Source organism: Orbicella franksi, chromosome 6 (genome assembly GCF_964199315.1).
Source record: "Orbicella franksi chromosome 6, jaOrbFran1.1, whole genome shotgun sequence".
In the NCBI taxonomy this organism is placed as follows: Eukaryota; Metazoa; Cnidaria; class Anthozoa; order Scleractinia; family Merulinidae; genus Orbicella; species Orbicella franksi.
In genome coordinates, this window is record NC_138150.1 from 28,720,328 (window position 1) to 28,731,266 (window position 10,939).

The window sequence follows — 10,939 nt, forward strand, 5'->3', positions numbered from 1 at the left end:
GGACAATTAGTTTCATCTTTTCTGTGCACCTTGCGACACACGACACGAACACAGGTACTTAACTTCAGATCAAAATGGTTCACACTTGAATTTGATCAATGTTGCATTCAAACGTTTTAATTGCTCATAGAGCGTTAAATTATTCCTTATCCTTTAAGGATGACGTTTGTTTAAACAGAACGTTTGAGAGCTCAACACTGTAACGAAGAAGTTCAGAAAATACATATTTAATTTTGGGTTTCCAAAGAAGGATTGCAGTGATGCTGGAATGCTAATTTTCATAATGACAAACACTTGCTGCCATTGGAATTGAAAATTCAATGATGACCATACAGCCCTGCGCGCGTCGTGCCCAAAACAAATAGTATAAAACAGGCTTAGTTCAGACAAAGTTAATAGAGGGGAAATTTCAGAGCTGGAAAATCTATTCTACTATTTTGGTGATCTCTGCTAAACAGGGGTCTGTCGATGTACTTCAGTTTTGTAACGGATGTCATAAGCTTGCTAAATAGGCACCAACACCATCCAACTCCTGAACTGACCTTGTCCATCGCACGCAAGCCATCTGTGTTATTGAGACAAGCAAAACAAGTGCACCGATTAAATTATAATGTTAATTCTTTATTTCTTTTTTACCAAGTCCTTGGGCAATCCACTTTCTTGTGGTCTAAAGGGAATTTTCTTTGTTAAAATGGAAACCGCGACGGAAGAGGTCTTTTAACACGTATAGGTAATCGTATGAATGCGAGTGCAGTTAAATATTTACACGACGAGTGATAATTGAAAATTCTCTCAAAATTGCACGAGCCTCTAGGTAAGTGCACCTTGAAAGAATTTTCAAATTTCACGAGGAAAGAATTTTCAAATTTAACGAGTTCAATGTAAGGGATTAATCGCTCGAACTTTCATACTATTACCTATGTATTATATGACTTGTGTTTGACCACATTTCCAAACATCGAGAAGAGAGTTGAAAATACGACGCGCAGCGGAGTATTTTTGACGAACTTCGAGGTGTTTGGAAATGTGATCAAACACCGTTCTGAGTGTTTGATATATCTTCTCAATCGAAACTAGAACTAAGGAAACAAACGGAGAAATAAAATCGAAAAAGTCTGTTGCGATCAGATATCCAAACACCGTCACGGTCATAATTTCCTTTGTTTAAACTTGCAATTGATAAATTGTTAATGAGTTTGAGAAGATTTCATGGCAGATCCATGAAAACCACTACGAACAAAACAGGAGGCATTTCTTGAACTGCAATAGTTCGGTGGGCAAAAACAATGCCGTTTAGTCCCTCAACTCACTAAGTGATATCAAAATCCGCAATTTGCTCCTGAGGGCCTCCTCGCCCTTATATTCTCTCCTTTCCTTGAAAAGCCGCAATAAAGTACGCGAAACAAGTGAGCGTGCAAGCATGACTCTGAGCACGACGTGCGAGCGGCGATGCCGCGAGCCGCCAGTAGCGTGGCTAGTAGCGTGGCTAATAGCGTGGCCGCCCTTTCCCCGGGGGTCCCTCCCAGAATTTAATTTGTGACGACTTCCTATTAACTTTGCCAAGTAGCTGGATAACTATTTATCCTATCAACCTTTAGCCGGATAGTTGTTTACCTTAGCAACTGTAGATCTCCATCCTCATGGAAATGTGATTAAAAAAGGCTCTGGGAACGATTCTAATGTAGCGAGCTGTTATGGGTGGACTCACAACGTTGTACACAATCGTGTCTCGGTCTGAGTTTGCAGTAAAAATCTGAATACGAATTTAAAAAGACAGAAAGTAGTGTTAGCCGGAAAAAATATCATTTTATTAGGATCAAAATTTTAAAAAAAAGCGCTCTGGAAGACCAAATGTATGCGAAACAATTTCCACTTGGCACCCGTATACCAAAGTTCCCCAAATGCGGAAAAGCCCTGGAAAAATAATCCATGCATTGCACTAAACTTAACTTCTGGTAAAAAAAATTTGCTGTAGTGATAACTGCTAGACAAGTTGACCGAAAAACTATGTTAAGGATATTACTTGTATAACTAGGTCTCGGCGACTTTTATCAGTATTGAGCGAGCTACCAGTTGGCAATTTCCGTCTGAAAAAGCCCACATGAAAGAGATATAGCCTGGATATTGGCTATGGATTTGATAAGACCTCAACAGGTCTGACAAAAATTGTATTCATGAGGGTGTTTCTCCACGGTCAGTGTGTTTGGACGGAATAAAATGACTGTTGTGGCTGTTGTGACTAAATTATCGAAAAACTTTTCCGAGAATTCAAACAAAATGCCCCTGGCAACAACGTCTTTCTCTGTAGCCAAAAGGCACATGGGAAGGGCACTTACCATTTTGAATTTTCACAGGTTAGTTTTTTGTTTGTTTCCCTGTAGAAAATAGGGGCATTTCAGTATCTACCAGGGTCAGGAGGGTCTAAAGACCCTTAACGTCATTACGGGTGAGGAAAAAAAAATTCGAAAAAAATACACCGCAGGATGGGCCTCAGCAGGTTTCCAGAGGGATGTACTAAGCAAGTATAAGTAAGTTCACATACCTTGTCGATGCCATATTCTTGATAACAATGGAAGGACGCGTCATTGTTACTGTATTCCACTTTGTAACTGGTCACCCATTGATTATATCAATTCCTCCCCTGCGTCGCTAAATGTGTGATTTTTTTGCTGCAGCCCAGATCCGCTTGGAACCACTGATTTTGATCATTTTGTTTCGCCGACCAGGCTCCGCTCTTCCCATCACCTGCCTGAAAGTTCAGTCTCCCTTGTACGGCCGCATGGTTCGGATCCCACTCGGACGAAGCAGAAATCTGAGCGTCGGAGAGGGCGCGGCTTTCCATTCCAAGAGGATCCTGACATTCTTCGCAAAAGAAAAGACGGTGAAACACAGAGTTCAATTATCAAAGTACTACCTTGTGAACAATTTTCAATTTGTTACCTGGTATGACATCAACCCTATTCAGACAGAGCGTTTTTGTCTTCTGAGACAGGGGGGAGGTTGGCTTTTGACACACTCGCCTTATAACCCCTATACCATTAAAGCTATGACAATGGAACTTGGATGATTTATAACGCCACAAAAACTGGCTCAAAATATATAGTCAAATCGTTTGACAGGTAAAGTTCAGGAAAAGGCATTATGTCTAAAACTCTTTGCTTCAATGATTTTTAATTTGCAAACGTTCAAAGTTGGCGAGGCCTCTATAGCAACCCCAGCTATGAATAGGGTTAATAGTCTATATAAGCCTATTTGAGGATTCTGTTAGGATGGCATTTGTATTTTTTTGTGCATTTTCACAATAGCAATTTTACCCTCGCCACGCCACCTCATGTTACCCGACGTATAAGACCTACAGTAGATTACGAAACAAAAAAAATAAAATAAAATAAAACTGATATCGGCATTGACAATTTGTATTAGAGGAAATGCAATTTAATTACCTTTCGTTATCTTATAGTACCTCGTTAAGAGCAAGAATTGTTATGTAGAACAAATGAAATTTTATATATTTTTAGAGTTACATTTTTACAGTCTTATTTCTTTAAAGCTTCTTAAAAATACCTGGAAATTAGCTTGCGCATATTCACAGCAAGACGTACCGAAACCCAGCAAAGCGGATGTAGAACGAGCTTCGCGTGTTAATACACTGTTTTAGCACAAACATATTGAGCTACCTGGACAACCATAGAGTTCCATTCTCATAGAAATATGACTGTGCCATGTCCATGGAACAACTCGAATGTAACGTATTTTGATTGGCAGGCTTAGAAGGTGATATACAACGGTATCTTGGTCAGTGTTTGCTGTAAAAATCTAAACAAAATGCCAAAAAATAAATAATTAAAAAAATAAATAAATGAATAAAGACACTCGGTGGGTTAAAATTCTTGTGTTTTATATAATATATAGATTTAACCAAGCCAAAAAGCGGAGCTTCTCATTGCAATAACTGACAATAAAAGAAAAATAGAATTATTTTTCTTGGATAAGAAACTCAAAAAATGATCAATTATGAGCATGTAATTGTTTAGCGTGTGGTTTTGCTATTTTTTCCAATTACATTTTTACGAACTATTCCCAATAAGCCTAACCAAGATTGTAGAAATTACGTACGCAATATATCAGGGACGTTCCAAGAGACGATTGTACAAGGAATATGCCAAAAGAAAAGTCAACAACGCGCCAGGGATTAATTTGCGCCGAAATTTTGCCTTTGCGAGTACTCCTTTCTTCCCCAGAGAAATAACGTGACTTGAGCCCGATCCAATCGGTAAACCAGTAACTGGTCAGCGGTCAACTTTAAAAAAACACGCAACCTCGATGAGTTCTATACCTGAGCCCGCGATATAGTCACGTGCCCTCGGCGCGCATGAGCTCCGCTATAATGCACTTTGGCTTTTTAATTTGTTAATTAGAGCAGTTACGCAGACGGTAATGACGACTGTCTAAGTCGTGATAATTAATTATGTTCTCCCAAGGTGAGTCATGCATAAATAGAATATGGATTTTGATGGTCAGCGCAGGGCTAAGTTCTTCCTTCAACATGCAAGTGAGCTTCAGATACGTTCCCTCCAGTACTAGTTGTTAACTTGTGTTTGAAATTACTCAATAGTATCTCCTTTTTAACGATCATTTTCTTCCTTCCTTCTCGTAGTATGTTCTCATGTCTTGGGAAAAAGGTGATTCTGATCAGTCATAAAGGTAAGGTTAGGTATATAAGGTAAAGTCTGCACACAAGCCAAGTGGCCCATCAAACCGGAACTTATCTCCGGTTTCTGTAGCATGAAGCAACTAGGAGTATTTCTACTCCCTCCTGGATGGAATGCTAGTCCATCGCAGGGTTACCACCGGTTCCCATTTATACACCTGGGTGGAGAGAGGCACTGTGACAATTAAGTGACCTACCCAAGAACCTACACAATGTTCCCAGCCAGGGGTCGAACCCGGACCGCTCGAACGGAGACGAGCGCGCTGACCATAAGACCACCGTACCTCCACGATCAGTCATACTGCTTTACCTTATCTGCGCTGCATCCCGGGTCTTTGTAATACAGGAAGGAGGCTCCATCATCGCTGTATTCTAACTTGTAAGCGGTTACCCACTGGTTATAATTATTCCTGCCTTGAGTCGCTATAGCCTTAACTGAGATTTCAGCTCCCAGATCGACTTGCAACCACTGATTGCGATCCGTAAAACGCGTTGACCAACCTCCTCGCTTGAATCCTCTGGCCTTGTAGTGCAGTCTTGCCTGCACTGCGGCGTGATTGCTGCTATATTGTGAAGAGGCAGAAATCTGAGCGTCAGAAATAAAGCGACTTTCCATTCCAAGAGGTTCCTGACACGCTAAGAGAGAAATCAAGCCGGATGGTAAGTAGGACTCTAATGAAACCTACCAGTTTTGTTAGTCATAATGAGTGGAAACCTCTGCGACTATGGAGAGGTCGTGTGAAAATCTTCTCTTGCAGATCATTTCTGCGGTAAGACATTGAGTACCTACATCAGAAATGCAAAGAGGAACCAAGAGACGTTGCCAATAGAAAACACATCACTCAGTGCGGCAGCGTGGCCGAATGGTTAGGACGCCGGACTTGAAATCCGGAGGTCGCGAGTTCAAGTCCCGCTCTGACCACTTAGCTGGAGTTGTTTCTCTGTAGACCCTAGTGCGACTCTTCGGTCATGCTTGTAAGTAGCCAACTGGTCTTCCTCCCGCCGGTTGGGATTTTTAAGCCTATTACGTTAGTTGATATATTTGTTTCTTTCATTTAAAGTGGTATGCCTGTGAACTAGCTAGGTGTAGCTAAGCGCATTGACCACTATAAACAACAACATTTGAACATTTGAACAGGGAATATGACTGAAAAACGTTTTATTGAAATGGTATGGTCACGAGACTTTATTTGCTCCAGCATAGTGTGCCTCATTCTGATGCTCATATATAAGCTTACCTATGACTGATGGAATTCATTAAAACCAAACTGTATTACGCCTATTTCCCATTTGAGGCATAACGACACAACTTCATAAGCATAACGGCATAAGAAAGACGTTGTGTCGTTATGTATGTTGACAGTGTGAACATCCTGACATAACGACACAATAGCAACATGACGACATGAACGTTACGGCGTAAGGAAAAAAAAACATATTTTCCTTATGTCGATTTCCCATAGAGTGGAACACACAGGGGAAGTGCGATGACGGAAGACCCCAGCACACCTGGAGGCGCACAAGAATGGCACAGCCAGGGGAAAGACAGCTCACGTAGCGGGAAGTGAAACGCACTCCTCAAAATAGGGTCCTGATGTGGCGAGCACCACAGTGAACGACCTATGCTCCACCACAGGGAACGAATAGGATTGAGTGAGTGTGAGTTCCTTATGTCATTATGTCTATGTCGCATTGACATAATTTTTCTGTTAAAACAAGTGTGATCATCAACATAACAACAAAACAAAGAACCAATCAGCGCGCGCGAATTGTCGAACCCAGTCCGCCACCAACACTATCCCCTCTCCTTGGAGTAGTATTATTCAATCATAACCACTAGAATTGCAAAATGGCGGTGACTGAGATCAGGAAAGTTAATCACGTTTGAATGATATGAAACAATACTCTCTATTAACCAAACTAAGCCCTCTGACTAGGTTGGGGTACCGGCGGTATGCTCTTCTAGCTTGTTCTTGAAAGATCAGCCGCACCCACTCTTTTATTCTAACATTTTCTCCTTTGTTTTCTTTCCGCCGTTGTCGAAGGAAAGAAACAGAAATGTTGCAAATGCAACAAGTGTTTCTTCATCCATGTTTAAAGTCTTCTTTTCACCTAACCTTATGTCTTTATGTCGATGTTCGTTGTCGCTAATGTGAACTAGACCTTACAGATAGTTACCAGTGCAGTTTATTCCATCTCCACAAAATCCATCTTTGCACGTGCAGTTATAGGATCCCCGGGTATTATTACACAAAGCATTAGCACTGCAGTTGTGTGTTCCGTTGGTACACTCATCGATATCTAAAAGAACAAAAAGAATCTAAGTGGAAAACCCTTTGAAGACATAGCTGATCATCTTAGTTATATACACAACTTAGGCAGTTGTGAAATTAAAGCCTGAAAAATAAATCAGGCTTGAACGGGATTCGAACCCGTGTCCTCGGCGATACCGATGCAATGCTCTGCCCGTGACTGAGCTGCTATCTAGGCAACTGGGAGCTGGTCACCCAGTGAGTTCGTAATATACTTGTAGATGGTGAAGATGCAAGTGAACATATGAAATATCATATACTTAAACTGTGGAGAAAGATATTGAGACATGATTGATCATCGCAGCTATATTCACAACTTAAGCAGTTGGAAAACACTTTATTGAAATGGTATGCTCACAAAACTTAACTTTCAGGCGCAGTGTGCCTCATTCTGATGCTCATATGTAAGCTCACCCAGATTTGGTAAATTCAAACCAAACTGTGTCACAGATAGTTACCTCTGCATTTTTTTCCATCTCCATGAAATCCATCTTTGCAAGTGCAGTTATAGGATCCCCGAGTGTTGTTACATACAGCATTAACGTCACAGTTGTGTGTTCCTTTAGCACACTCGTTTACATCTGAAGCAACAAAAGAAATATCATTGGCATAAGTCGTCTAGTCCTGTTACAGATGTTCAAATTTTTCCTATAGAGCATCAAGCTTGGATTTAATGTTGGTTCCATTCATTTAGCTACAGTTTCCTGTTACTAAAAATAATGGTCCTCTCGGCTGCGCCTTGTCGACACTTGGCTGTCGCTCGAAGTCGGAAAACTCTGGGGTCGTGGACTCATGATCCAGTTGTTAAATAGTACGGGTTTTAACGGTCCAAACAATTAGACCCTTCGCCCTCAAGGGCCCTCAAGGCTTCGCCTCATGGGCTATTGACCCGTAGCCCGCAAGGGCTACAGGTCTTATCGTTAATTATAACTGGTAGAGTTGATGACCCTTACCCTCTCCACAGTCATGGCCAGTAAATCCGAGAATACACAAACACTGGTAATCTCTGTCTGTAAAACCAACATGGCAGGTTGCGTTGTTCTTACAAGGTGTCTTCGCACAAGCATTCTTCAACGAAAAGAAAAGAAAAAAAATACCCGTGAAATAGCGAAATCCAGTGAAATCCATCACATATTTTCCTATCTATGATATCATTGATGAAGGGCTAGCTTTGGATTTGGTATTGCCTTTGCCTTTGCCTTTGACCTGACAACCCCCCCCCCCCCTCCCTGGGGGTACTCCCTTATTTAGGCTCTACAGGTACGTGCCGCAGGACAGAGTATACGATTTTACTCGCCTCTGTCATAAACCGGGTTTGGTAACACGATATGTACGAGTCTAGCTTACCAGCAGGCTCACCTTTGAGTACTACGTACGAGCGGCAGTTGAATACTTACCTCAGCTCCACGGTACACATAATTTTCGTTCTTCGCGAGGTCGCCTGAGTGTTCGTTGTCATGTTCATAAGTAGCGCTATTCAGATCACATTTGTGTTGTCCATTTGCCGCTTCCTTCTTGTTAAAATTATAACTGACGCAGTTTGGCTCCATGTAGCATTGCAGTTGGCAGATATCCTCATCGTTGACGTCAATAGTTCGTATCACGTGATTCTCCAGCCGGTAAGCATGGATTGGATCAATGGTGAATCGCAAATTACGACAGTGACCTAAAAAACGAACATTTTGACTGATTCAAGCCTTTAGAGCCAGTGAATCTCGTGCTCCTTTAGAATAGTTAGTTATCGGGGTAAAAGAAGGGAAAATAATACGAAATAAGGTGCAGATGTGTCCAATCCTCGGTGACCATTCACCTCAGTACAAGTTCTGGAAATTTTCATACCATTTGATTTTCCCGTCAGCAATGCTGGAATTTTTGGTTGAATGGCTCGTATTTCGAAATTAAAATTAACAAGTTTAGGATTTTCCGGGAACTTTCATCAGTATCCCCCGTTTTAAAAGTTTTAGAATTTTTAGTCAAATGTGTCCAAGTTTTTCCTCAGTCCTTTCTGTTGCCGATTATTTTCTCAGCCGCTAGCTTATTTAAGTTGTTTTTCAACAAAAACTTCGTCAAGGTCTCGCGTCATACACTTGAACGCTTTCCAGCAACTTTCCACGAAATATGCTAGAAATAGCGGATTTCTATGTTTGGAAAAAAGGATAGATATTCCTTTATTACCCAGGTGACATAGCGCAAAACATCGCTACTTTATGGTGTTTTTCATGTCTCGTAAATCAGTTTTTCATAGGCCATCTTCGTCTTCTCGGTATTGGACTGGAACTAGCTTGCAAATGGATAAACTCTATTTGCATTGCAAAAGATTCCAGCATTAGCCTCAGTTGCGAGCTAGTTCCAATCCAATACCGAGAATACGAAATGGTCTATTAGGTCCCAATTCTCAAACTGCAACAATTTGGTCATGGGGCATGCCCAATTGATTCTGCAATGTCAAGGTATCAGCCACCCCCTCTTAAAAAATGTTGGATCCCCTTTCGGAGTCTTTCGGTGACATGTATCTTTATATGACTTGTTAAAAGCGTTTTAAAGCGAGATGTTTGCCAAAGAGGAAAATTCATGAATTTCATTACTTTCGTTTCCACAAAATGCAACGACAGCGGTTTTGGGCATATCAAGGCCACCTGCTATAGCTGAGGGTCTAACTTGCTCTCATGCCGCCGTTAAGTAAATTAAAATCAGTCTAATTTTATAGAAACCAGCGAGTAACGTTTTGTCAAGTTTTTGCAAAATTTTAGGTTAATTAGTTTTCTTGCTTTTAAAATCGTGCAGAAAAGCAGTTTTATTCCAACTTACGGGAGAAAGACTTTGTGAGTTAATGAACACTTAATGACTAGCCTCAAGGGAACCAGTGAGTTTTCTTTCCCCTCGACCGTCAATGAAAAAACATATAGCCAGCACATATCAGATAAATTTACCGTCCTATATAATGACTCATTTTGCAACATTCCAGGAAAGATGAATTGCACTTTACTGAGTGCAAAACTTTTCAGAAGTTTTAATACAATGAAAAACTAATTGAGGTATGAAATGATTAGCTTAGAATTTACTGTGCTGACAAAATATACAATTTTGAGCTTGAAGTCCATGCATGCTTAGAGTTATTAAAAATCCTTTCCTAGTTATATACTTAAAGGGACACTCACAATTTTTAGCATGATTTTGGAAATCTCAAAAACATATATCGATCTTTGGAAGCTGAAAAATAATGGTTTTATTTTGTAGAGCAGTACTCGACAAATGATTAAAACCAATTACTGAGGAAGTAAGGATGGCTAACGATGGCGAGAATGAAAACGGATTGTGATATAGATTTTTGAAAAAGCGTCAGGATGTCAATTTTTCAAAGGTTCAAATTTGGTTCGAAAATCGTTGAAATTTTGTAAAACTGTTTCTGCAGTGTGGACTTTCTTCAAGAAATTGCTTTTAATCATTTAGTTAGCGCTAATTAAGTTCTTATGACATAAATTTAGGGACCATTTCGTGAATTTATAACAGTTTTAAGTAAATGCATCGTGACAGTGTCCCTTTAATACAATCCTATGGAATTTCTCACAGCCTGGAATTCAAGAGATTATTGTAATTGAAGTTTTTCTAAATGTAGAGAAAATTTGGATGTTGAAATAATTTACTGGTACTGATCTTCGCTAAATTTATTAGTATGATGGCCAAAACAAAACTAAAAGACACATGAAAAAGAAGTATAAACTCTTATTGCGAACTATGTATATAAAAAAAGGGCGTTAAAAACTACTGTCTGTCTTGTTACACGTTGCCAGAACTATCGATACACACATTAAAGCAAGAGTATTCTGAAACGCCGAACGAATTGAACCTTACCTTGTGTCTCCGGGATCACGAAATTCAACAACACGAAAGCTGAGCAGAAAAATAATGAAAACAT

The 10,939-nt window shown here is 40.3% G+C and overlaps 1 pseudogene; it reads right to left on the reverse strand.

Annotated features, from left to right (window-relative positions):
• Nucleotides 1–408: 408 nt before the first annotated feature.
• Nucleotides 409–10,939, reverse strand: LOC145490578 (lactadherin-like; annotated as a pseudogene).